The 22,721-nt window shown below is 46.6% G+C and overlaps 1 pseudogene; it reads left to right on the top strand.

Moving 5' to 3' along the window:
* Positions 1 to 17,639: 17,639 nt before the first annotated feature.
* Positions 17,640 to 20,676, top strand: LOC119252073 (class I histocompatibility antigen, Gogo-OKO alpha chain-like; annotated as a pseudogene).
* Positions 20,677 to 22,721: the final 2,045 nt, after the last annotated feature.

Genomic DNA, 22,721 nt, shown 5'->3' with positions numbered 1-22,721 from the left:
CAGCCTCTGCAGCGCCGGTTCAGTCCCGGCCACCGGGCGAGGGTTCCACATGGCGCGCAGACCTCTCCTGCCGCCCGCTGCTCCCCTCAGCAATGTACTTAGGTCCTTCTGCCTGCTCTGCCCCTGGTCTGGTGAATTCTCTCACCCTCCCTCACTTCTGACTGTACCCAGTGCTTGTATAAACAAACAAACAAACAAATAAATCTTTAAAAATAATTTAATAATTGGGAAATCATCTGCCCAAACTCTGTAGTCTCTCCATGGAATAACTTCTCATTTTATCATTCCCTGCTGGCTGCTGTGCTTTCCTTCTGTCTCCTTCACATAACTGTGGGCCTTTCCCTTGAAAGGAGTAAGAATTTTTAAATGAGCCTCCAATCCAATCCCGCAATGTAAAATATTGCCCAGAGTTATAGTCAAAGAAGAGGTGAAGGTGTGTATGATTGAGCAGAGCCATTAATAAACGGCCTTAAGATTTGAAGCTACAGGCCTCCCTGGTGCCACAAGGGGTTAAGCACCGCACTATGAAGCTATCTGCAGCCTCCGCAGCACGAGTTCCATCCCTGGCCGACCAGGGAGAAACCCACATGGTGAGGCAGACCTCTCCTGTCTTGCCCACTGCTCCCCTCAGCAGTGGATTTCAGTCAGTCTGCCTGTTTTGTTCCCCGCTGTGTCTCTGGTGAGTCCTCTCACCCCCCGCATCTCAGGCCTGTACCCCAACTCTTGTATGCATAAATAATAAATATTTTTTTAAAAGATTTGATGATACAAAAGTCATCATCATGAATAGAAATTGTCCAGATATTGACCAAGATGTAGCACTAAATAAGCCAGCTTGTGGACCATACACTAATAATGAGTTGAATCTAGCCTTTGGGAATTCTCCTATGTTGTCACATAATTTGCTGTATCCTCTCAGCTTTAGCAAGAACAGTGAGATGGTGGGAATACTTAATCCATGGTAATGACATAACAGTAAACAATTTCTTGCAAGTTTGATTCTTTAAAAATTGTGGGTATTGGGCCTCTCTGGTGGCCTAGGGGTTAAGCCTCAGCACTACCACTGAGAAGGTCCACTGCAACAGCCTGAGTGGATCCTGGCCCAGGGAGCTGACCCACATGGCACAGCAGACCTCCTCATCTTGCCCACTACTCCCATTAGCAATGCATTTCAGTATATCCGCCTATTGTGCTCCCCACTCTGTCTCTGGTGAATTCTCTCACCACCTCCCTCCGCGCCCACCCCCTACCACCCGTACCTCTGGCCTTCACCCCAGTACTTCTACACAAAAATAAAAAAAAAAAAAAACTTAAAAAAATGTGAATGTTTCATTAGGGAATTATAGATAAATAATAACTCATTGTTGAAAAAAGAAAATACAGGTTAAAGGCACCAAGATTTGTTACTATCAGGAGAACAAAAATTTGTTGGAAGATGTTCTTCTGGCCATGTGGGGGATATATAAGTGGCATTAAAAAGTCATAACCTGCAGCATCAAGTACAAGATCCATCTCAGACCCAGCAAATAGCAGAGGCTGGGGACCCAGTGGTGATGCAGGTGCAACAAGACACAATGGGGGACTTAGTCAGCGGGAGTCAGGCTTTGTCATCAAATGAGTGATGCCAAACTAGAGAGGGTCTGTCCACCATCCAGCGCTGCTGGGCCAGGAAGCCTGGGCTGGTCTGCAGCCCTGGTCAGCAATAGGCGAAGCCTGGTGGGGCTCAAGGGTTAGTTTTGAAGTTTGGCTTAATCTGGCCCTTCATTTGCTTTCCCTCCATCCATATATGAGGGATTTCTCTTTATCTTTTTGATGTACCCCTCTTCCATCCATGTTGCTGCAGTGGCATGAGTTATGTTTTCTGACCGTGGATGCTATTTCATTATACCGGGACATACATCACTTGTATATGTACATTCATGTATACCTGTAATTCCAGCTTCTTCTTGATTTGTCACCTGTCTGGGGCATTCAGGTGGTTCCCATAGCTTAGCTACTGTAAACAGTGCTGCAGTGGTGATGGGAGTGCAGGGCCCTTCACAGGAGAGTATTTATCCTGTGAGTAGATCCTCAGTGTAGAATAGCTGGGTCCCATTGCTGGGTCCACATTCACTCTTTTAAGAAACCTCAATACTGTTTCCATAAGGGCTGGCTCAGTCTATATCCAACAGCAATGCAGGACTGTCCCCTTTTTTCTACATCCTTGCCAGCACTTGAGTTTCTGGTCTTTTGGATATGGGCCATTCTCGCAGGTGTGAAGCGTTTTAAACCAGGGGATCATAAAACCACAAAATGTGGGCAAAAAGAAATCCTGTAATGCTCAGGCCAACACAAGGCTGTCTCACACTGTGAAAGAAAGAAAATAATCATGAAGAAATTCAGGTGAATGACCTGAGTGTTAACATTATCAATGGTCCACTGCATTCTCAAGATGTCCTCCTGAAAGCATCCCCATCAACTAGTCCCAGCCTTGATGCCTCATCCCCACCCCTACTGCAGTCCTCCAGGGTCTCACCTTTAGGGGCTGACATACACTTCAGAGCCCTGGGCACTGCCACTGCCCAGGGGAGAACACAACAAAACTTGGCCAGAGATGAGACCACAGGAGGAACTGATGAGTGTAACTCCCCATGGTCTCCATCTACACTGTCCCCGGGGCGTTCAGGGATCAAACTCCTATCCATACTCACCTGGAGCCTGAGTGTAGCTTCCTCCTTGTCCACTTGTGAGAAGAAACATCATGTGATACCAGGGAGCAGTCAGGTCAGAAGCCTAAAGGAATCTTCAAATCCTGCAGAACAGGAAAGTTTCCAGAACTGTGACAAAAGACCCAGGTCAGTGCTGGAGACCAGCCCCAGCTAGAAGTCCTGTCAGGGATCTCAGAAAGGAGAGGACGGAGTCAGTGAAAGTTTTCTCTCAAAGGGCTGAGGGGAAGTGGAGCGAGGTAGGAGTGAGGAAGACACAAACACTTTAGTTCGTGAAAGTATCTCCTACTGAGGGTCTCAGCAGGTCTTTATTTATACCTTAAGGCGAGCAGTAAGATTACATCAGCATAAGCATCAAAGCAGAACAGAAACAATCATTACATATTTTCTCATGAATATACAAAAGACCCTCTTGATCTCATACTACAAAAGGACATCTTTAATATGATTAAGAAAATCAACAGGGACAATTACTCTCCTAGGTATAACTCTTTTTCTAACATTATCAATTGTCTAAGACAGTACAATGTTCAGTAACAATCAATCATCCTGCCACGCCTTTCTGATTTTGGAGTAGACATGAAAGTCCATTGTTAGGCTATATTACTAAAATCAACCCATTTTCTAGCACTCAATTCATCTAGCCTATTATCAATTACTTCAAAGTGGTCTAAAGTAACTCATTAATTCTATGTAAGTTCTACTGAAGTCTAACTCTTAACTAGAAATTCCTAACATCCACACAACCTGCGAACTGTTGGCCCTTCGCATACACCAAGAGATGTATTGTTGCCGCAAACAGGTACCCCCCAGGTTAGGCTATAGTTTCCAAGCACAGCTGGTTCAGGGCAGCTTGTTCTCCATAGTTCTCAGGGCTGAAACATTTCTTTCCTAACTATAACTTTAACAATTTTTACTTATTTTGTGATAGTTCATGTGTAAGAACAATGAGCCAATTGTCACCTGGGTCCGAATTAGGTTTTCACATGCCAGTTAATAACTTACTTTTGCATTAACCAAGAACAAAGAGGAGAGCTTTAGCAGGCATTGCCATGGAGACTCCCCAGTTCAGACCTTCTTTGGGAAGTGCAAGAACTCCCCTCTTCTGGGAAGTACAACTTTCCCTCTTCGGGGGAGCACAGGAACTCCCCGCTTCTCAGGAGTCTCCCCCAATGCCCAGACCATGTCAAGAGACAGCATGGGAGGCACAGCCTGCCTCAGGTCAGGACTTGGAAAATGAAGAAAGGAGGTGAAGGGGATTGGACCAAATACCCTCTGGGCAACACACATGCGTGGATGGTACGTCCCATTAACCAGTAAAGGCAACCAGTATTGCTTGAAAGCCCCCTAGGCCACCAGAGAGATAAAGTCAAAGATAGTCACAGAAACTAGTCACTCAGAACTTCCTAATTCAGGGTGATGGCCTGACCTTAATGCTCATTGTGAAAATGGAGAGAGGTGTTGGCGAGTGGAGTGAATTGAATAATTTGTGTTTGAGAAAAATCTCTTTGCATTGGGGAAACTAGATTGTAGGAGAACAAGAATGCAACAGGAAAACAACGGAGAAACTTGCAGTAGACAGAGAGGAGTGGGTCAGAGTGGTAAGTTGCTTAGGATGTGAGCTAATAGGGCTGATTTGGATGGATATAGAAAGTGAGGGAAAGACAGAAATGAAAGATGCTGCCAAACTTTCTATCCTGAGCAACTTGGTAGATGTAATTGCTATTTGCTTTTTTTTTTTTTTTTTTAAGGATTTTTTTATTTATACAAGCACTGGGTACAGTCAGAAGTGCGGGAGGGTAAGAGAATTCACCAGAGCCAGAGCGGAGAACAGAATAGGCAGAGTGACAAAATACACTGCTGATTGGAGCAGCAGGCATGACAGGAGAGGTCTTTAGCGCCATGTGGGACCCTCGCCAGGTGGCCAGGGATCGAACTGGCGCTGCAGACGCTTTGGGCAGCTTCGCAGCCCAGCGCTCAAACGCTGGGCCACCAGGGGAGGCCCGATATTTCTATTCTTAATTTTGTTGGGGATTGCCACACTATTTTCCATGATTGCAACAATTGAAATTCCTAACAACAATCTACAAAGATTTTTTCTCTCCACAACTTTACCATCACTTGTTTCTTGTCTATTTTGATAATAACCCTCTTAACAGATAGGAGATGATCGCTCATTTTGCTCCTGATATGCTTTTGATACAGTTAACAAGTATGTCTTTCCCCCATTTTTTGCAATTCCCCTTATCTAGCATTAACAGGATTGATGACTTGTCTTTCCCATTTGTTGCAGCTTCCCCTCCCCTTGGAAGAAAAAAAAAAGCTGGTGCCCACCGGTTTCCCTGTAGACCCTCCCCCTCGCCCTAAGGAAAACAAGTTGGTGACCACCCTTCTCTGTGCCTTGACACCTTCCCCTTCCCTTAAGATGAAGGAGCTGACACCCATCCGTCTCCCTGTTGAGCTGGCGCCCACTTGTCTCTGTGCGGACCCCTTCCCCTCCCCTTCGCGGATGCCTACCCATCTCCCCCTGTATAAATACCCCTGCCCGCTGCCAAAGAGCAGGACGGTGGTTTTTCGGACATGAGTCTGCCTCCCTCCTCATTTGTCGACAAATAAAACCGCTTTCCTTTTCCTCAAACTCTGTTTCCTTTTATTGGCTGAGGGAAACTGAGGCCGGCGTTCGGTAACACTTGCAGGCATAAAACCCTGGGTACATCATTCCAGAGTTAAGAAAGCGCCAGAAGGAACTGACCCAGAGACAAAGTCCCACTGGCCTTGTGAACCCATTGAGGACTTGAGATATTTGTTTAAGAAACAGAAAAAACCTTGAATGTGACTGACTTCTTTTCCAGTTATTGTTGCAGGATACCCAAGGACTCATTTTTTTCTGAAGAAACCCTGAGGAAAAAAAAACTAACATGCTCTAACCAATCTCTTCCTTTCAAAGTTTAGGAGACGTGAAATAACATCTAGGATCATGCATGTGCTGGCAGTATTTTTTTTTTTACACAGAAAGGTTTTCGATCTTGATTTTGTTATTTCCTTTTTAACTTTTTGCTTTTTTTAACTTTGAGGTTTTTTTTTTTTTTCTCTGCTTTTTTGTTACTTTGGCCTATGAGTGAAACTGTAGTTGTATGAGATATCCCACGTGTGATGAATGGTAACTAAAGAGCTCTTTGTGTCCATATGTTGTATGTCTGTATGTCCTTTCCTTGTGTCCTTGTCTTGGCCTCCAGTGGTAGGCAAATTGGTATACATGGTGCCCATAGACGTTGGGAAAAAAAAAGTCTCCAGTTATGAGAAGAACTAAATGTTATGGTTTGATTGTCAACACTGTACTACTGAACTAAGAGATTGAATATTGTTGTTTCTGCTGTTTTTCTGATATTTGTGGCAAAGCTTCCCAGAAATCTAAATTCAAGTACAAATTGGTAGCCTGTCATTTGGCTGACGCAAGGAAATTTTGTGGAACCTCAGTAGAGCTCCTGAGACTCCACAAAATTTCTCCCTTTCCTCTGGGGAAAGGCGTTAGATGAATTTGTTCTATTTGGCTTACCTAGTGAAGTAAAACTGTAAGGGAAGCATTGTCACTTGGGAAAATGGTAAAACTTTGGCATGTACAGAAATGTTAACAGTGGTTTTCTAAATTGTGTATAAAACCTCTCAGTACCTGATAGGTATGTAAATTGCCCATGGTGATTGTCGCCTTGTAATAGTGTATACTTAGATTGTTTATTGACAGAAATTGTTTCTGGAAAAATAGGGAGAAAAGACTTCAACAGATTCCTATTGATGGAACTGTTGAGAGTACAAATTTCCTACACAGGACTGAATAGACCTGATATTTACTAAGTTTTCTTTAACATAATACTGGTAATTTTTTTTTGCATTTTGTTCTGAATCCACAAAGTTTTTTTTTTGTTGTTGTGAGTGACCAGGACCTGCAGCAAGGTTGCAGTTTTGGTTTTTTTTTTTCCCCCAGCAAAGCTAACTTCTTGTGTTCACATTTTCTCTCCCCTTGGTACCAACACAGCATACACACAGTGGTAGTAATTTTTTTGCTACTTGTCTCAGTCTGTTTTTGCATAACTTCCATAGGGATTTTGTCCGCTTAAACTAAAAAAAAAAAATTGGACATGAGTTTCATTGTGTGGCTTTGCGTGGAGTTCTTCCAGAGAGTTGAAACAGAGCTGAACCAAGAAGAGAAGAACCTGTTTGCTTTGTTCGTAGGGTTCCAGAAACCTCCAAAGAAGGTGAGGAAGCTTGCCTCCATTGGCAGGACTGGACAGCCCAACCAAGGAAAAAGTCCTGGTACCCTCGAGAAGAGGAAAGCCCAGGTGGAGTCTGATGAGACCAACTTTGTTCCTGAAGCCTACATGGACTGGATGCCAATGGTTTGCTCTGATCCGATATGGAGTATTCCAACAAGCCAGCTAACATTGCTGTTTAGTTATTTTCTGCCCTGTGATTTTATGCAAAAATAGGAAGAATGGTTAAAAAAGGTAGATTTAGTTTGCAAACTTTTGCTATGCTGTTAAAAGTTTGGGATCAAGGTTGAGAAAATTTGTGTTTTACGTCAGTTGAACCATTTTAAGATTTTTTTTCCTGTGATTTTGACATATCTGCTGTCTTGTTTTGGCTAATGCCTCCAGATGTTTTTTTTTTTGTTTGTTTTTTTTTTTTTTTTGGCTTGAACTGATGAACTGTTTTTCCAGGAATAGAGGACTTTTTCTTTCCACAGTGGACAAATACTTGGAGGGACTGGTTTTCTTTCACACTGGAACTTGGAAAAAATGTTCATCTGAGACTGCATCCCAACCTCCATATATTCGATCTTCATCACCATGGAAATGGTGGCAAAAAGTGAAAGGGGGGAATTGTTAGGGGGAACAGGATGTCCTAAAGTTAATTCCATACAGGCTTTGTGGACTCCACCCCCACCCCAGGCCAAAGCCAAAGACACTGGAAACTCCAAATCCCATCACCACCAAAGGGAAGGTGGCTGGGACCTGAGGGTGGGGTTAAGCAGCCAGGTGGATATAAAAGGCAGACACGTGGGCTTTGGGGGATCCCCATTTTGGCTCTCCGCCAGCTCGCAGCGTCCGGCCAGCTCTGAGAGTGACTTTGGGTTTCCAGGTCGGCGGATAGGGTAGGACGCATTAAAGACTTTATTTCTCTATTTTCTCTCTGTGTTGTACATTTTCCTTATTTCCTTTTCCCTTGTAAATAAACCTTTTATTAACCTTTTGTGTGTGTCTGTAGTGGAGTATTCATAAATCCCTTTTAAGCGCGCGGGTGAGGACCCACAGGCAGGAACTCCTTTAATATCGGGGCTGCTCTATAACATAGATAAGGCCTGGCAGCCTGCTAGACTGGTTGCTCTCCCCAGCCATTCTCAAAGATCTGCATCCTTCCCATTTTCCTGTGTCAAAAATCTGTATGCTAACTAACCAATGTTATCAATGAATCATGCAGGGTCATTTGCCTTCAAATTGGTTATTCAGTAATTGATCAAACAGCATTTGCAGTTTTACTTATAAATATGTATTTTGACAATTGCCATATATGGTAGAAACCAGCCATAAACAAATGAGAAGAATCTAGCAGGAGTCACCTAATGAGATTCCTGACTTTTCAGGAATCTGCCCCATGCCTGGACCTTTGTCAGACTGTTACAGGGCAGGGAGAGGGGCAGCCCAAACCCCGCAAACCTGCCTATTCTAAATGGGTTCTGCCATCCGCCGCATCAACACAAAACATATGAGACTTTAATGAGAAAGAACTTTAATAAAACTAGGAAACAATACAGGTAAGGCAAAGAATCTAGTTTCTAAATGAAGCACCCAAAGTTACCCGTCCCCTTGTGGGTAAAAGTCCATCCATATGGGATCGGCCCAGAGCAGGGCCCCAAAGTCTGCCACAAGTCTAAACATCTTCCAGTGGGGACCCACAGCAAAGGGTCAGAAACAACCAGACAAGCCCGGAAGGAAAAGAGCAGAATCAAAATCAAGATAAAAGCTGCCATTGTCCCCTCCCCACGGGTCTCACCCACATCTGTGTCACCCAGTCCACGACCAAAAGACAAGCACAGCTTCTTTACGAGTCTCTAGGATCCATGCGCCTCCTCCGGGTCTCCTTCTGGCTCCATCCTGCTTCCTTCCTCAGTCTCCTCTGCATCTTCTCCTCTCCCTGCTCAGCTCCACCCTCCCTTGGGTGGGGCAGGGAACCTGGAAACTCCCCCTTTCCTGGGGACCACCCTGTTACAAGAGGACATGAGTAGCATGGCTCCCAGCATGGATCTAGATTAGTATACCTTTTTGTAGCCTCAGCAAATTTAGCCTGAAATGATGTGGAATTTTGGGGCTTTTGAGTAACTTTTCTCAGCCCTTTTATCTTTGACTGACTTATTAGGTTTTAAGTCTTAGGTATTTTAGAACAATCTCATTAGTTTACATTTATGTTGAACAGGTGTAACAATCCTATGATAATACGTCCTACTGATACCGGAATTGTCAGGCCTAGACTCCCAGCCAGGAAGGGATCCCAGGCTGCAGGGGCAGCGCTGAGTCCCAGCCGCTAGACCCCCACGGGTTGGTGTCTCACGAAGCCGCAGCAGGAACTTTGCAGACGCTCAGGCAAGCAAGCTAGAAGAGGCAGGTTTGTTTAGAGAAAGAAGAAGTTTATTGAGGAGAAAAAGAACAGAAATAAAGTGGGACTCCCAGGCCAGGAAACCAGGCTGGGAGGGGCAAGGAAGCCAAAGTGGAGTCCTGTCTCAGGGAATATAGACCTTCTTTCCCTCATTATTCTAAAGCTCCACCAGTCTCTTTGTGATTGGTTAGTTCTCAGCTGTCTCACTTAATTTGCTACTGAGTGGGGGATCTTCACATTCCTTATCTAACAGCTTTCTCTTTCCCCATTTGTTGCATCTTTATCTTTATGGCCCAGTCCTCTGGATGGGCATCCCTGCATTGAAGTTAAACAGCTGCCCTTCTAAGTTGTCCATAAATTAAACCACTCTCCATTTCTCCAATCTCCGCCTCCCTTTACCACCTGAAGGAAACCAGGACCAGTGTTAACAATGTTGTCCTTGGTCCTGAGATGTTTGTTTTTCCTAGTGGAATTGGTTACACTCCCTTGGTTGTCCTTATCTCTGAAGCCTCCCTAAATTCTTCAGAGGTCCCCTCCTGCACTGTCCCTGAAACTGCCTAATAACCCTAGCTTGCCCTGTGTCTCACTATAAGGTATCAATATACCCAAATTGACTCAGTTGTTTGTTTTTCCAAATGAAAAACAATTTTATCAGGTGTCTTAAGAGTCCTCTCAAGAAAAAAATTTATTGGGCTTCCCTCGTTGTGCAGGGGGTTGGGACGTAGCCTAGGAGGCTGTCAGCAGAGAGCTGCCCACATGGCACAACAGACCCCTCCTGACTCACCGGCTGCTCCCCACAGCAGTGTATTTTAGTCAATGTGCCTGTTCTTTTCCCCACTCTGTCTCTGGTGAGTCCTCTCACCCCCCAACCTCTGGCCTGTGCCCCAGTTCTTGTATGCATGAATAATGAATAATTTAAAAAAAAAAGAAAGAAAAAAGAAAGAAACTCCACTATTTCGGAATGAAATTGTCATAGAACAAACTTACAGATCTTCACAAAACAATTACTCGGAGTAACAAGGATTTTTAAGTGTATATCTATTTCTTTGACAAGGCTTAGCAATGGTGATATAAGGGTTTTGTTCATGTAAGCTGAGGGTAAAGAGCACCAGGATTTTTTAGATTACCTGAACAGTCTTTAATTTGTTACAAGAAACTAGAGAAAGCGGTTTTAGAATACCTCAATTTTTATATGTAAAAGGACTAAAGCTTGGTGTTACATAGGTGCACTACTGATATTTAAGTTAACTGAAATATTTTATAGTAAGTCATTTGAGCATACAAATTTTTTTTACTAAAATCCCTCTCTCAGACCTTCAGCACTTTCTTTTGCTTTCTTACTTTTGAGGACCATTTCATTACAAAGATACCATCTTTAAATTATTTTAAGGACTTCTAGAATAGCCATTTTCAATACATTCCTTTCTTTTTAAACACACACACATATATTTTGGAGTTTTGTTCCTATAACCCCTAAATATATATAATGTTTTCAATATTATATATTGAAATATTTTATATATGAAATATATATTTCAATATTTTCAATATTTCCAGATAGATAGATAGAGTTGAAAAATCAAAGTTATCTGAATAACTATAATAAAAACCAATAACTATGAAGATGAATCAGGCATGGACTCTGTTCCAAGACAACAACTTTGTTCATATGCAGAATATAGAAGAACCAAAAAAAGGTCAGAAAAAAAAAAACCCAAACCAAAACAATCCCTCGACATATGATTGCGATTGCGGGAAGGAGGCTACTAGAGGAGGAGGAAGGGGGAGAGAGAGTGTGGGGGGCACAATGGATCTGGGGAAGGACTCTGGGTGCTGGGGTGGAGGGGTGGTGTGGTCACACCGATGAAGAGATGGGAGCCTGTTCCCTGCTTGAATTGTAAATCACCGTGACTGCTGCAATTTGAAAAACAGCCCTCAGCAAAGGGACAGAGAGTGTGGAAGAGAAAATTACCTACTTTGGTAACACAGATCCGAAGAGATGTGAAATTATTCACCTAAATCACACACAGTACTGTACATCAGTGTTGCTTCAATTGAAAAACTTAAAATTGGGCCTCCCCGATGGCGCAGCGGTTGAGCGCTGGGTTGCGAAGCTGCCCGCGGCCTCTGCGGTGCCAGTTCGATCCCCGGCTGCTCCCTGGCCACCGGAGGAGGGTCCCACATGGCGCGCAGACCTCTCCTGCCGCCCGCTGCTCCCCTCAGCAGTGTACTTCGGTCCTTCTGCCTGCTCTGCTCCCTGCTCTGGCTCTGGTGAATTCTCTCACCCTCCCGCACTTCTGACTGTGCCCAGTGCATGTATAAACAAAACAAACAAACAGATAAAATAAATAAATAAAACATGCCTCTATTAAAAAAAAAAAAAGAAAAAGAAAAAGAAAAACTTAAAATTGCCCTCAGGAAAGGCACAGGGAGTGGAAGGAAAAGCATCTGCTTTGCAGTCTCCAGGGTGTGGTCATCAAAGGGCTGCTGAGAGAGGCTGTGGGGAGAGAAGATGGTGCCTCAGACACGGGGCAGCTCCAGGGCCTCCTCTCCTCTCCCCCACTCCCCCCACCCCAGCCTGGTGCCAGGGCTGCTCACAGGGCATCTCAACCCCTCCCCCAGGGATGCTCAGCCCCAGCTCACCCCCTCAGCCTGAGTCACACACCCCCAGCCTCTCCCCTGGCTGCCAGACTAGGACAGCGCCGCAGCGCCCCCGTGTGGCCACGGGGCTGAGGACAGAGCGCAGGTACCCTCTGGTCTCCCAGGTCTTCCTGGGGCTCCCAGAGGAACAGAACTGTGCACACAAGGGGGAACCTCCATCCAGAATCAGGTTCTGTGTCTGAACTGTTTCCCCAAACACACGCTGACTTAACGGTCCCTCTCCACTAATAACCACAGACTTTGTTTCAGGGAGGAGCAGGTCCCCAGGCCATTACACCTGGATGCAAGGACCAGGATGGCCCCACAAACACACCACGTCTCAGTCTCCTGGGATGAGACCTTGACCCAAGGTCACTTGTTTCCCTGCTGACTCCAAGGTTGAAGCTCCTTCCCCAGGGAATCAACTCTAAACTCTTCACCCCTAGGATGGGCTGGAGGAGGGAAGAGGTCATAGGCTAGCAATAGGGGTGACTCCTGGAGGGGTGAGGGAGGGAGGAAATAGGGGCTGAAATACACTGCTGAGTGGAGCAGCGGGTAAGACATGAGAGGTCTGCTGCTCCGTGTGGGTCACCTCCCTGGCCGGGGGATCGAACTTGTGCTGCAGTGGCTGCAGATAGCTTCATAGTGCTGCGTCTTAACCCTTGTGCCACCAGAGAGGCACCTAAAAATCAACTTTATTTTGAAGGACAGTTTTGGTGGATATAGAATTCTTACTTGGCCTCCTTTTCCTAGAGGGCCTTGAGTATTTCACTGCAGGCTCTTCTGTCCTCAGCTGTTCTGAAGAGAAACCAGCCATTGATCAAATTGTTGCTCCTGGTGCATTAGTCATTTACATGTTTGTAACAATTACTGTAAAAGTATGCAGCTTAAAACAACAAAGATTTGGTATTTCACACATTTTCTGTGGGTGAGGAGTCCAGAGAACTTCAGTTTGGTGATTTCAGCTCGGGGGGTCTCACGAGGCTGCAATCATGATGTCAGGCCAAAGAAAAGGCTTGATGGACATGGAAGGATCTACATAAAGGCTCATGCATGTGGCTGCTGGAAAACAGCCTCACTTCCTCACCATGTGAGTGTCGCCTTATCTGAGTGCCCACTCAGTGCAGCACGGCAAATATCTTACCCCAGAGAGTGAGCAGGAGAGATCAAGCAGGAGATCACAGCTCCTTTTGAGCCTTACTGTGAAGTGGCACAGGCACCCCAGCCTCCTCCATGAGCAGGGAGCCAGCAAGTCCAGGGACTCACAAGAGGGAAACTGGCCTTGACCTCTTGAGCATAAAAAAAAATGGTGGATATTTGAAAAACTTCTACTGTCCATCATCTGGCCACTAAATATTTATATCCTTTTGTCAAAGAGAGAGAAGTATTCTGATACCTTGTAGAGAGTGGTCAGGCTTTATTCAAACAAGCAACATGGAGAAATCACACTTAATTCCAAATACATTAAAGATCTAAGATTTAACACATCTGGAATCTTTTTTATTTTTCTGGGGATTCCTTTTCTTCCCCACTGAAGTTGAACATTTGCCAGAACCAGGCAAAATCTGCCCCTGCAGTGTGCACAGCTGGGCCCCTGCTCTGTTGCTTCAGTCTCCACTTGCTGCATTTCCATCCTGGGTCTTGAATTTGACTTGTCTCCATGTGATTCAATGGTCAACCAAGGTTTTGGACTGGATGTTGGCTTTTACTCACTTGTTCCTGGCGTACCCAAATGCAGCCACCAGATCTGATGTTTGATTCCTCAATTCAGTAAGATTTTTGCTTCTGGTTCTCTGAGCGTGTGTGGATTGGGAAAGTCATCAGTCTTAGGTGCAGATTCACAGATTGCACCAGGATGAGTCTGTCACTCAAGGGTAGAATGCCCTCTAAGTTCTTCCTGGTTTTCCAGCAGTTTCTCTTGAGTGTCCCACACCTCAGCACAGTTTAGTGGTCATTCAGGGATTTGACAGAGTTTGTTTTCAGATTTGGGATGTCACCTCTCCATCTGTTGTTGAAATACATGTTGCTTAAACTATCTGGATATGCCATATTTTAAGGATATACCTAAAATCCACGTATAAAAATCCATGACTTCCACACAAAGGTAATTTTTTATACATTATATTTTATTATACAATTTTATTATACAACAAAATATTGGGGGGCAGATACTGAAACTCAGGTATATACTGTCAATATGGTAGCTACAAGCCACATATGGCTTTTAATTTAATTTAATTTTTTAAACAGTTTTTTTTTTAAAGATTTATTTATTTATTATTTATACAAGCACTGGGTACAGTCAGAAGCACGGGAGGGTGAGAGAATTCACAAGAGCCAGAGCAGGCAGAAGGACCGAAGTACACAGCTGAGGGGAGCAGCGGGCGGCAGGAGAGGTCTGCGCACCATGTGGGACCCTCCTCCGGTGGCTGGGGAGCAGCCTGGGATCGAACGGGCGCTGCAGAGGCCACAGGCAGCTTTGCAACCCAGTGCTCAACCGCTACGCCACCTGGGAGGCCCGGCTTTTTAATTTTAAATGATATATAGTAAAATATGCAATATCTCAGCATATGAGCCACATTTCAAGTGTTCAATAGTTAGAGGCACCATATTGGTCAGTGCATATATAGAACATTTTTTCTTCCAGAACATTCTGTTGGCCAGCACAGCTCTTCATGCTTTGGGAGCATCAAGACAGATGCATTAAACACATAAAATCAAGGGGCCAATATTATCTCTCTTAAAGATGAGGCGAGGTCCCTGGATGGAAATAATATTAAGCAGGTGAAAAACAAAATCAAAAAAGATTATCAGTGGGTCTGGTACCTCCAGACACAAACAGTCCCAGTTCCAAATGGAAGCACCTGTCTCTCTAATTCCCTTCTCAGACTGAGGACTCTCTCTCATCATCTCTGAGGAATGAGTTCTCTTCCAGGGTGTCCAGGGGCAAAGCTCTAAGAAAAACTTTGGAAATAGGACATCCAAACCAAGGAGATGGATTCTGGGTGCTCAATAAGAGACAAAGGCAGAGAACACTTGGGAAACTCTCCCTAGTTCACTGAAAAAAGCATTTCCAAAGTAGGTCTGTGGAATCCTTGAGATCACCCAGAACCTTTCACGGGATACAGGAGGACAAAACCATTTTTATAACATTACTTTGACACCATTTGCCTTTCACTATTTTGACATTTGCTAAAGTAAAACTTAGTAAGAATGGAAATTATAGTACCAACTGCAGTGTAGTTATTCTTCACCACCACTTTCTCGCAGGAAAAAAAAAAATCCAAACCAGTTTCACTTCAAAATGTCCTGGTTAAATCACGAAAGCATATTTTCTATTTATCATCCTGAAATCCACATTTTTTACAGGTCTGAAACGATGACAAGGACGTGCACATAAGGCACTTCTGCTACAGTCCAAAGGGCCGTGTCCCAGGGAGAAAAATGTATGACATGAATTTGCCTCTTCTTTTAGGCAATATCATTTTTAATTGAAGGAATGAGTTGATAAAACCATGGTTACTTAGACTAGTTGAACTGGCAGACACTTTCCTGAAAACGAATGTGAGTCTGTCCTTTTTAAAAATCAACTGAGGGCACTTGTTGCCTTGATAAAATGTAAACTCCCAGAGAAAACCAGAATTATGGAAAATTGAGTCCTATCACTATAAACTTGACAAATTACAGTATGGACTAATTTTTCTTTTGGGATCTGTGGTAAAAAATAAAACATGTGATTTTGGATAACTTGACCCCAGTATAATTAACACTATATATTTATATAAGACATAGTGAAACAATAGGTAACTTTTTAAAAAAATCATACAATTGTACAATATCCATTAATATACAAGAGAGCGCTAGGGAGTTAATATAACAGAATAGGAAATCTTCAATGACATTGTTTCAGATTTCACTTTGCAAATAACCTTTGAGAAAATATAACTTATATAGTTATGATTGAGTATGAAAGTTGTAACAAAGTTGAATATCCATAATCTGAAAAGGTTATTAAAAGACTATTCCTACATATTCCATGAGATTGTATATTTTTTCATAGATTTCAAACAAAACATTCAATGTAGAAGAAACTATGGAAACTAAAATATCTTCTAATGAGACAAAAATGACAGTTGCAAAAATATAAAATGTAAAAGTTCCCCTCTTTTCATTATCCTTATGTTTACAGAAAGTTATTTTCTTAAAAATGCTTTGTTTGGGCCTCCCTAGTGGTGCAAGGGGTTAAGATGCAACCTATGAAGCTGCCTGCAGCCACTGCAGCATGAGTTCAATCCCTGGCCAGGGAAATACCCCACATAGTGCAGCAGACCTCTGCAGCCTAGCCCCCTGCTCCCCTCAGCAGTGTGTTTCAGTACATCTGCCTGATGTGCTCCCCACTCCGTCTGTGGTCAATCCTCTCACCCCAAGCATCTCTGGCCTGCACCCCTGCTCTTCTATGCATAAGTAAATAAATCTTTAAAAAAATGCTTTGTTAGCATACATTGGTTATTAATATTCTAAAGTAAGAAAATAATACCATCTTAAAAGCCTTTATTCTAGTAAATATTTAAAGCTGTAACCCACATAAAAAAATATGCATGGGATCCGTAATAATTTGTGAGACTGTAGAGACATCCTGAAAGAAAAATATTTGAGAATCGCTGACCCAGTTCCTGGGCCTGGACTCGGGGAGAAGGTGTGGGTGTGGCAAATGTTCTGGTGCAGGAGAGGAGGGTCTCAGGGTGTGGCTGTCAAGGTCTCAGTCCCCAGGGCACTGTCGGGGGTGGGAAGGTTACTGTTGGGGCTTCCTCACCTCCCCAGTTTCACTTCTTCTTCTTCTTTTTTTTTTTTTTTTTTTGAGGCAACAGTGTGACAAAGGTCTTGGTACAGGAGAGGAGGGGGCAGCAAAGTCCCAGGTCTGGGCGGGGGTGGGATTGGGGTGTGGCTCTCAAGGTCTTGTTGAAGGGAAAAGGATGTCCTAAAGCTAATTCCATACAGGCTTTGTGGACTCCACCCCCACTCCAGGCCAAAGTCATCAGGACATTGGGAAAGACAAATCCCATCACCACCTAAGGGAAGGTTGCTGGAACCTGAGGGTGGGGTTAAGCAGCCAGGGTTGGTATAAAACCAGACACGTGGGCTTTGGAGGGCCCCCATATTGGCTCTCCACCAGCTCGCTTTGCCCGGCCAGCTCTCAGAGTGCCATTGGGTTTCCAGGTCTGCGGATCGGGTGGGACGCATTAAAGACTTTATTTCCCTATTTTCTCCCTGAGTTGGACATTTCCTCATTTCCCTTTCCCTTGTAAATAAGCCTTTTGTTAACCTTTTGTGTGTGCCTGCAGTGGAGTATTAATAAGTCCCTTTTAAGCACGCAGGTGAGGACCCACAGCCAGGCAACTCATTATATATCGGGGCTGCTCAGTAACAGTCTCAGTCCCCAGGGCGCTGTCTGGGGCTGGAAGGTGACTCTTGGGGCTTCCTATCACCCCAGTTTCATCTCTCAGTTTGTGTCGGGTCCTCCTTCCTGGATACTGGTGACTCACCCCAGGGCTCACTCCCCATTGCCTGGAGGTCTCCAGAGCAGCCAATCAGCAGCCCCGCGGCTCCCGTTCCAAAGCCCTCGCCCGCCCGCCGGGACTCCGTCTCCCCAGCCCGGGTGGGGGCGCGTCCTGGGGGATGGGGGGCGCAGCCCTCCTGCTCCTGCTCGCGGGGGCCGCAGCCCCGAGGGAGACCCGGGCGGGTGAGTGCGGGTCGGGAGGGGACAGGGCGCTCCCAGAGGCGGGAGCGAGGGCGTGGGCGGGCGTGGGAAAGGCGCGACCTCGCCGCCGCCCTAGGTGTCCCCCCACCTCGGCCCGCCCCGTCCTGGCCCCTTTCCGTCCCCCGAGACCCCAGCCTCCTCTGGCCCCCCGAGTCCCGGCCATTTTCGTCCCGCAGCCGCTTTTCGGTCACACTTGTCTTTCACCCACTTTCTGTCTCGTGGGAGCCCCCTGGGACTCGAGCCCCCGAAGGGGAGAAGAATAGCCCGGGTCTCCCCTCCCGCCCCCAGGCCCCCACTCCATGAGGTTTTTCTCCACCGCGATGTCCCGGCCCGGCCTCGGGGAGCCCCGCTTCATGGCCGTGGGCTACGTGGACGACACGCAGGTCGGGAGGTTCGGCAGCGACTCTCCGAGCCAGAGCGCAGAGCCGCGGGCGCCCTGGGCTGGGCGGGTGGAGCAGGAGGAGTGGGAGGAGGAGACGCGGATCCTAAGGGTCCGCACACTGAGGTCCTGAGCGCAGCTGGACGCCCTGCGCGGCCTCTACAACCAGAGCGAGACCGGTGAGCTGGCGCGGGTCCGGGCCGGGTCAGCACCCCATCCCCACGGACGGGGGGTCGCTCAGGGTCTCCCCCTCCAGGCTTCTCTGCAACCTGCCCGGGAACAGCCCGCGGGACTTTCACCCCGTTTCATTCTGTTTAGTTTATTCCCGGCGGGAGGGGGCGCGGGCGGGGTGACTGCGGGGTGATGCGGGCGGGCACAGGCTCTCACACCCTCCAGAGGATGTCTGGCTGCGACATGGGGCCCGACGGGCGCCTCCTCCGCGGGTACAGTCAGGTCGCCTACGACGGCGCCGATTACCTGGCCCTGAACGGGGACCTGCGCTCCTGGACCGCGGCGGACACGGCCGCTCCTATCACCCGCTCCAGTGGAAGGCCCAGGGTGAGGCAGAGAAATTCAGGAAGTATGGGGAGGGCAGGTGCTTGAGGTGGCTGCGCAGATTCCTGGAGTCCGGGAAGGAGACTCTGCAGCGCACGGGTAAGAGGGGCCTGGAGGCCTCCCGGTCCCCCCCTGCCTGGAGTCACTGCGGGAAATGAGTCCTCTCTCTAGTCCCGAGAGGGGGACTCCCCTGGGGTTCATGTTCTGCACTAGAGAGACTCCCAGAGACTCCGGCTTCTCCTGAAGGACAGTGAAGGGATCCCGTCTCTCCTGAGAAAGACAGACAGTCCCTGACCTCACACGTCACCGGGGCCTTTTGACCAGGGGCCTGTTTGAGAACCACGAGTTTCTCTCTCAGTCTTGTTTCTGGTCTGAGAACATTTTCAGTTATGTGATTCCTGCTTTTCTGTGTCATTCACCTTCCACCCAGGTCAGGAATAAAAAGTCTGTGTTCCACTCCCTCTGCTTCATCCTACCCTGGGCTTTCCTCCTCATTCTAGAACATTCTAAGGAATAGGAGAATCGCACAGATTCCCCCAGATTAGCCTGTTTTTTACATTTTATGCTTCTTCCTGCCCACCAGTTGTCTTGTCCATTGTGAGGATGGTCTCATGAGGATTCTTCGGTGTCCGTGGAGGAAACACAAAGTGAGTTTTCTGATTTACCACCTCAGATCCCCCAAGGACACATGTGACCCACCACCCCACCTCTGAGGATGAGGTCACCCTGAGGTGCTGGGCCCTGGACATCTACCCTGCGGGCATCGCCCTGACCTGGCAGCGAGATGGGGAGGACCTGACCCAGGAGATGGAGCTGATGGAGACCAGGCCTGGGGGAGATGGAACCTTCCAGAAGTGGGTGGCTGTGGTGGTGCCTTCTGGAGAGGAGCAGAGATACATGTGCCACCTGCAGCATGAAGGCCTGCTGGAGCCCCAAGTCCTGAGATGGGGTAAGGAGGAGGATGTGGGCACTGAGGCTGTTCTCAGGGCCATCAGGAGCCCTTCTGGAGCCCTTCAGAGGGTCAGGATAAGGTCTGGGGCTCAGGGTATGATCTTCCCTTCCCTTCCAGTGCCCCCTCCTCAGTCCCCCATCCCCACCGCGGGCATCACTGCTGGCCTGGTTCTCCTTGGAGCTCTGCTCACTGGAGCTGTCGTGGCTGCAGCTGTGATGTGGAGGAAGAAGCACTCAGGTAGGGAAAGGAGTGGGGGATCTTGTCCACTGGGGGCTTCCATGTTCCAGGCAGAACTTGCCCTGCCTGGTTATTGGGAAGTACCATCCACACACGTGCATTACCCAGTGGGCATTTGCTCCAGTCCCCCTCACCTCCTTTCTTCTTTTTCCCCAGTCCTGACCTGGGTCTTTAGTCCCAGTTCTGGAAACTTCCCTGTGGTACAGGATTAGAAGATTCCTTTAGGCTTCTGACCTGACTGCTCCCTGGTCTCACATGATGTTTCTTCCCACAGGGAGACAAGGAGGAAGCTACACTTAGGCTCCATGTAAGTGTAGATCTGCGGTTTGACCCTGAGCCCCTGGGGACAGTGTAAATGGACTCCATTGGGGGGTCACCCTCATCAGTCCCTCCTGTGGTGTCATGTCTGACCAGGTTCTGTTTTGTTCTCCCTCAGGCAGCAACAGTGCCCAGGCCTCTGATGTGTCTCTCAGCCCCTAAAGCATCTTTTGAAGTGAATGTGATGAGGGCCCTCCCCGGTGGCTCAGTGGGTTGAACACAGTGCTGTGAAGCTGTCCGCAGCCTCTGCAGCGCAGTTTCAATTCCCGGCCAGCCAGGAAGAATCCCACACAGGGGGCAGACCTCTCCTCTCTCGCCCGCTGCTCCCCTCAGCAGTGCTTTCAGTCCGTCTGCCTGTTCTGATCCCCACTCTGGTGAATCCAGAGGTGAATCAGGTCTCTGGTGAATCCTCTCACCTTCCCGGGACTTGGGCCTGTACCCCAGCTCTTATATAAATAAAAAAAAAATTAAAAAATGAATGTAATGAGGCTCCTGTTGTTCACACCCTGGACAGCACCTGGTATTGTGCAGAGTTTGCATTTTCAGTCTCTCCTAGGTGTGATGGTGTCACTGTTCTTAACTGTGATATTGAGCATTTGTCCATATTTTTACTTTTCTATGACTACAGTTGCCGTTTGTATAGAAGTTTTGTACATTTTTACAGATGAAAGGGATAGCTTAATCTAGCCCTTTGTTTAATTTTTCTACATCTATATCTAAGTGACATATTTGTCTTTCTCCTTTGAGTTTATTTCCATTAGCTCCATCCATGTTGCCTCAGATGGCATGAGTTTATGTTTCTTGATGAGTCGTATTCTATTATCTATGTACAACCCCTTCCACAGCTCGGCTACTGTAAATAGTGCTGCAGTGATGGGGGGGTGGTGCAGGTTTCCTTTGAAGTAGTGTAACATCCTCTGTGGGTGTGCTCGCACCTGCCACCCTAAAGGGAGCCGGAGTCTCTGAGAGCACCTGCTTACTCTGCACAGGGGGTTCTAGGAGGTTAGAAGTTCTGCAAACAGAACTTCTTCCCCAAATGAACTCCTGTTCCCTGAGGACATGCTGACTTGTGGCATGATCCCTACTACCTAGAAAAACTTGTTTCAGCAGTAACTTAGCCATTTGTATAAGGATAAACACAATTGCACACTATTTCCTTATCCCTTTGTTCATATCTTTAATAAGAGCTTGGGCTGGGAGAGTGAGAGGCAGAGCTGCTCTAGATGCCTCTCCCCAGCCTCCCCCTGCAACTAATTCATTTAGACACTGAGTCTTTCTTCATAGCTGAGAACTTCTCATGGGCTGTCTGAGGCAGGGTAGATACCTTGGAATGGGACTGCTGGGTCCTATGGCAGATGCTCAGTTAATTTTCTAAGAAACCTGGACACTGTTTCCCATCAGGGATGAGCCAGTCTATATTCCCCAAATCAGTGCAGGACCGTCCCTTGTCTCCATGTCCTGCCAGCTCTTGTTATGTCTTGTCTTTTTGATATGGGCCCTTCTCACAGGTGTGAAGTGGTTTCTGATTGTGTTTTGAATCAGGGGATCTTGAACAGATCAAGAAGATGGGGTACACTCCACTCCAGTGAGAATGCCCACGTTAAAAAACCAGAAACAACAAATGCTGGAGATGATGTGGAGATAAAGGAAGCCTCTTGCACTGTCGGTGAGAATGTGAACTGGTCCAGCCACTATGGAAGTCTGGGTGGAGTTTCCTCAGAATACCGAAAATGGACCTACGATGATCCAGGGATTCCACTCCTAGGAATCTACCCAAAGGACACAAAAACATTAATTAAAAAGGATATCTGCACCCCTATGTTTATTGCAGCAATATTGACAATAGGTAAGATATGGAAACAACCAAGTCCCAAAAATAGATGACTGAATCAAGAAAATGTGGCACACATACACAATGGAATACTATTCAGCAACCATTAAGATCATCCTCAAATCCACATTCTAAAAATACCTGCTGTGCTGACCTGGAAGGACAAAGGGAGCTCTTCTGCATTCCCAAGCAGGGTGTCCTGGCAACAGGGTGGTCCCCAGGAAAAGGGGGTTTCAGGTTTCCTGCCCCACCCAAGAGAGGTTGGAGCTGAGCTGGGAGAGGAAGAAGAGGCTGCAGAAGTGATGGAGAAAGGAAGGAAGCAGGATGGAGCCAAAAGGAGACTTGGAGGAGGCATATGAAGCTGAGAGACACGTGAGGAAACTGCGCTTGCCTTTTGGTCGTGGACTGGGTGACACAGATGTGGGTGAGAGACCGGTGGGGAGGTGACAATGGCGGTTCTTGTCTTGATTTTGATTTTGCTCTTTTCCTTCCAGACTTGTCTGGTTGTTTCTGATCTTTCCTATGGGTACCCACTGAAAGGTTCTTTGGACTTGGGGCAGGTTTTGGGCCTTGCTCTAGGCCAATTCCATTTGGGTGGACTTCGGGTGCTTAAGATCATCCTCAAATCCACATTCTAAAATATCTGGTGTGCAGGGAGAGGGGCACCCCAGACCCCACAAACCTCCTGCTCTAAATAG

This window comes from Talpa occidentalis, unplaced genomic scaffold (assembly GCF_014898055.3).
Source record: "Talpa occidentalis isolate TD23 unplaced genomic scaffold, MPIMG_talOcc4v2.1 talOcc4.2, whole genome shotgun sequence".
Classification (NCBI taxonomy): Eukaryota; Metazoa; Chordata; class Mammalia; order Eulipotyphla; family Talpidae; genus Talpa; species Talpa occidentalis.
Note: the sequence above shows the minus strand (reverse complement) of the source record. Positions and strands in the feature narration are given on the sequence as shown.